The sequence below is a fragment of the Vigna radiata genome, unplaced genomic scaffold (genome assembly GCF_000741045.1).
Source record: "Vigna radiata var. radiata cultivar VC1973A unplaced genomic scaffold, Vradiata_ver6 scaffold_206, whole genome shotgun sequence".
Lineage (NCBI taxonomy): Eukaryota > Viridiplantae > Streptophyta > Magnoliopsida > Fabales > Fabaceae > Vigna > Vigna radiata.
This window is the reverse complement of record NW_014542858.1, coordinates 330,666-336,553: the sequence shown is the minus strand read 5'-3', so window position 1 is coordinate 336,553 and position 5,888 is coordinate 330,666.

The following is a 5,888-nucleotide window of genomic DNA, read 5'->3' as shown; positions in this document are numbered from 1 at the left end:
AGAGAGAGGATTTCCCTAAGGTATTCTGAAAAGCTAAATAGCATCCATCTGTTAGATAACAGATACAGAAAACTGGACCCTTAAATTTTCACATGGAATATCGATTTTTTGTCTGTGCAGCCATATCTATCTAATCTGATCCTTAAGATGCTGAGATCCCAAATTGATGAGCATCGATCTAGTTGAAAACCCATGTGGCTGGGACCACCATGGACATTTCAGGCCTCATCAGTCTATTGCTTTGAGCTTTCTGCTGCTCAGTTACAAGTTCAAAACTAAGCCACAAAACAAACTTTTTGTTGGAAACTGAGGAGCCAAGGGCAGGGTTTTAAAGCCTAACCACATGTCAGCAAATGCTGCAGTCTGGACAAAATGGTGTGGGGAAATTCAATTTTTCTTAAATTCAGACTCATTTCTTTAATCACATGTCTCCAATTTATGATTCTAGTAGTAGAAATCAAAAATCATAAACCGCCAATTTCTTATAAAAAATTTCAGTTCGATTAACGAAAAATAAAACCAAAATTGTAATTGTATGGTTTGATAAATATGTTAGCAATTTTTTTTTTCAAATGTTGCGACTTACATACTGCTATCTCTTGATTTAAAAGACTCATTTTAATTGATTAAATCAGATTTTTTTTTACACATAATTAAGAACCAACCCAAACAATATAAGGCCAAACTTAGGATTAATAAGGTGTAATCGGGAATATTGATTTTATTGCTCACGTTAGTAATTTTATAAAGAACAAAGAAGGTCCCAAATTAGGAGGGTGGTTCTAATATCTATAGGTGTGAGATGTTGATGAACTGTAAGGTAGTTTCTATTAAGTAATCTCAACTTGGTTTGGTATGTGTACAGCTTGGCTTGGAATTTTCGGTTATGGCTGAACTTCTTGTTTCCTAGGCTATATGATGTGACAAAAATTAGAAAGAAAATTGTGGATGATGCAATGTAATGGTTTTTTTAGGTTACATTGTGTACTCTTGATTGATCATAGACTAGCTTTATGATGTGTGCTTTACTTAATAGGATTATTAAATAACTAAATAAGGCATCTTCAATATGGTCAAGTTTCTTCAAAAGTCTTGAAATTAACTAATGCATTGTTGATGTTATCTAAATGGTGACAATATTATTCAATATATAGGCTATTGTTTCGGTTGTTCTTGTTTGAGGTTAGTCGTCCCTCCTTGCTATGTTTCGATTGTCCAATTCTTTTTATAATTTTTCCTGATTGGGGGTTGATCTGCAGAAGACACTCCGACGCTCAAGTCAGATATGTTTCATAAAGAGGTCAATATTTTTATTAGGGTAGATCCAAAGATCCCTTACCTGTATTTTATAAGGCTTGTGGTAGTCAATCACATTGATTAGTCATTAAACCAGACAATCAAATTCAATAATACCTGTTAATAGTCCATTAATGCCATATTATTGTGCAATATGACCTGTCAATCACTCATAAATAACATATATTCGCATTTAATACGACCATTAAACATATTAATTGACCATTAATGATTTTTACCTTTCCTGATTAGTGTTTGTCTGATCACCAGTCGGTTGCCTGTCTTGGCTCCGGACTCTCCTCAGCCGATTGGTCACTAGGGTAGGTACATTAAGCCCCCCAAGCCTCGAGCAACTATTTTGCAGGTGCGAAGGGGTTTAAATATGTTGGACGAGAATGAGAGTTCATAAGGAGCGTTCCCTACTGCTTGGTTTTTGCCTTCAACTTTTTGGTTGACGAGAAGGATTTACCTCTCTGTTTTTTCTCCGAGAGGGATTTACCGCTCAGTCTTTCTCTTCAACCTTTTGGTTGACGAGAGAGATTTACCTCTCGGTTTTTTCTTTGAGAGGGATTTACCTCTCGGCCGAGAGGGATTTACCGCTCGGTCTTTGTCTTCAACCTTTTGGTTGACGAGAGGGATTTACCTCTTGGTTTTTTCTTCGAGAGGTATTTACCTCCCGGCCGAGAGGGATTTACCGCTTGGTCTTTGTCTTCAACCTTCTAGTTAACGAGAGGGATTTACCTCTCGGTTTTTTCTTCAACAAGAGGGATTTACCTCTCAACCGAGAAGGATTTACCACTCAGTCTTCTTCATTAAAGTTCCCTAGGAACCTCTTGGTTGACTGTTTACCACCAATGAGTGAACATGAATTGCTTTATTTATTTCATAACAAAAGCATAAAAGAACAACAAAAGTCTAAATCAAAAGGAAATTGAACTTAAACATAAGATTAATAAAATTTTGTATGCCTCTCCTCAGTTGATAACTCCTCGAACCGATTGTTCACGATGGTGACTGGGACTACGACTATAGCTCCGCCTTTGTTTGTCCTTCCTATAAGTCCGTTCGGGACTTCTCTGCAAATATCCCTCCTTGGGGAGGTTTCCTCTTCCTTCTTTTATATACTTTTGTAGGTGTCCTGCCTGGATGAGATTTTCTATTTCATTCTTCAGTGTAACGCATTCTTCTGTAGTATGCCCATGGTTCTGATGGAAATGGCAACTCTTCCTCTTGTCCGCCTTTTTTGGAGATGGTTTCCTTCGGAGTGTGAGAAGTTCAACATTTAGGGCTTCTTCGAGAACTTTTGCCCTAGGTGCATTGAGGGTTGTAAAATGGTCAAATTTAAATGTCCGGGGGAGTTCTCTACTTTTATCATTATTGCCGAACGGTCATTTGCCATCCTTTCTACCTCTACCTACATAAGCTTCTTGTTGGCGCTTTCTTTGTGAGATTCGCATATCCTCCATACGTATAAATTCAGCCACTCTTTCTTGGAGCTTGTCCATAGTTTTTGGTGAGCGAGCATACAACTTTTCAGCAAAGTACCCTGGCCTTAGGCATGAAGGCAAGTTGTTAATGATGAAAGAATGATTAACATCTTTTACTTGTCGAGCGGTTTCAGTGTACCTCTTCATAAACGCCTTCAAAGTCTCTCCTTTTTCCAGCTTAGTATTCACCAATTCTACCGGTGTTATTTCTTGCTTCCGGTTGGAGGAGTACTGCCCTCTGAAGAGGGTTTCCACAGTGGCGAAGCAATCTACTGAATTTTGAGGGAGCGTATTATACCACTCCAACGCTTTGTCCTTGAGTGACAAGGAGAAAGCTTTATAAATGACTGGATCGCTGTCCGTGTAAAACGCCATTGCGTTGCTGAAGATCCTAAGGTGATTGTCGGGGTCCGCCGAGCCATCATACTTTTCTAACACATGGGGACTCTTTTCTGGTATTGGAGTTTGCAAAATAGCCATCGTAAATGCGAGTAAGCTGGTGGGCCGAACGGTTTGTAGAGGAACCGGTTGCTCTCCGTATGGATTACCATGCTGGTTACTGCTCGGGTTAGCGTGCTGGTTTCCGTTCGGGTTAGTACGTTGGGACGCCTAGCGATCATGATTTTCATTCTCATGGTGTTGATGTCGGTGTACAGTAGACGCTGAGTGCTGAGCAGACTGGTCATGACGACCCAACTCCGCCCTTAAAGCCGCAATTTCCTCAGCATGCTTTTGCTGCATTTCTCGTTGCGTTTGCGCATGCTCTTGTATGATTTGTGCTTGGTCCTGTAATTGTGCTTGCATCTGTGCCATGAAATCCCTCGTACTCTACTGCTCCTCCCTGCTCCTTGTGGTCACCATTTCGGCCTTTCTTGGGAAGTAACTATGTGTAGTTTGAGCGTTCATCTTAGTTCCTTGTGTTTTCAATGGGATGTCGCTTTGGGCCCCACGATGGGCGCCAAAATGTTTCGGTTGTCCTTGTTTGAGGTTAGTCGTCCCTCCTTGATATGCTCTGGTCATCCAATTCTTCCTATAATCTTTCCTGATTGGGGTTGACCTGCAAAAGACACTCCGACGCTCAAGTCAGATATATTTCATAAAGAGGTCAATATTTTTATTAGGGTAGATCCAGGGATCCCTTACCTGAACGTCAACAGTATATTTTATAAGGCTTGTGGTAGTCAATCACATTGATTAGTCATTAAACCAGACAATCAAATTTAATAATACTTGTTAATAGTCCATTAATGTCATATTATTATGCAATATAACCTGTCAATCACTCATAAATAACATATATTCGCATTTAATACGGCCATTAAATATATTAATTGGTCATTAATGATTTTTACCTTTCCTGATTAATGTTTGTGTAATCACCGGTCGGTTGCCTGTTTTGACTCCGGACTCTCCTCAGCCTATCGGTCACTAGGGTAGGTACAACTATGAATTTGTTTTGAAAACTTATTTATATCACTAGTAGAAGGGAAAGGTAAGTGAGAAAATGAAATAATAGGAACAAAAAATTAATTACACTTCTTTATTTATATCTAATATTCTAAAATTCTTTTGGTTGAATTTAGTAAAGAAGAAAAGTTTGGAGAAAAAAAAAACATGGAAGAAGTAATGATAGTCCAATCAATGTGATTCATTACTTAGTCAAAATGATTCTATACTCAATCAACATTCTCCTTATTTAACAAAATATGGACGAAAGAGCAATACATTTTTATCATAAGTTCTCGCCCAACAACATCTAAGTGTCGTTTAGTTAGATCCATGGATAGAGAAAGCATGAAAATATTTCTTATAAATTGTCTATTTGAAGCTTATATAATGTCCTTCATTTCATGACTTCAAAGAAAAAAGGGATAGGGCACTTATTCATTGAAGACTTCATCAATGACTTTGAACTTCAATTTTTTTAATCATTTTTGTTTAGATTTCATGTATTCAACACCATAAGCAACTAAGTCCTCATCTATTAGGATTAGATGTAACTACCAAACTATATTGTATATTTTAATTATATTTATATATAGTTCTATATTTCTCATGTATATTGATGTTTAATTTTTAAGCTCGTTAGTTACTATGGCTTGATAAACTGTAGCTTATTTGAAATTATAAGAGATTGAAAAATGATATAAGTTATTTCACCTAAGAGAAGATAATCATTAAATCATTCATATGGAAATAAAGAATGAATAGTTATTATATTTAAATTCTTGAACGTAATACAAGTTTATCTTATTGAGTTGACGAGGAATTGTGATTCAATAACATATACTTAAGGTTTTCTCTTTACGATTTTAGTATAACTTCTTATGATAAAAATTGATAAAAATAAAAAATAAGAAAATTTTAATTTACAAGATAATGGAACAAGAGATTATGGTATTAAACTCTAATCATAAGAATATCCGTATTATATATTTTTATTTGACTAACTTTTTTATTTTAAAAATACCAAAAATATAATAGTGCTTAATTTTAACCTTTTTCTTCAATCCTCACCATTTAATTTCACTTAATGCTTTGTCATTTCTGTTAAGTTTAACCGTATGAAGTTAGTATAATTCTTAGCATTCTTCCAAGTAACACCTTAGTAAATAGTCATTTTCATGTTCCATACACGTTGTTTGAACATCAACTATCTGAATATTTTTTGTTGAAAGTTCTTTCTATGATTTCAACCATGACTTTCTTGACAACCTTACCTACTGATAATGCTAAATATTATCATTATCTAAACACAATTTTAGTAGGAAAATCAACTCTTCTTCATCTTATTACTTGCTTAAATTGTCTCTTTTATCTTGTTTTAATGTTTATCTATATTTTGGGCTACATTACGTAAATAATACTCTAATCTCCTGTTTTTTTTTTTATCAATTTTGATGTTAGGTGTTACCAATAAGGAGCATTGGTAAAACCTGAAGAATTGTTTTGATGATGCTGCAAGAAGTATTATTTAAAGAGAACATTAGATTTATTTAAAAAGCAACTTATAGAATTTGGATGTAGTAGGAAAATCTTAAACCTTGTATTTTTAAATTGAATAATCGATTATGGACAAGCTATAATCGATTATCACTTGCTTTT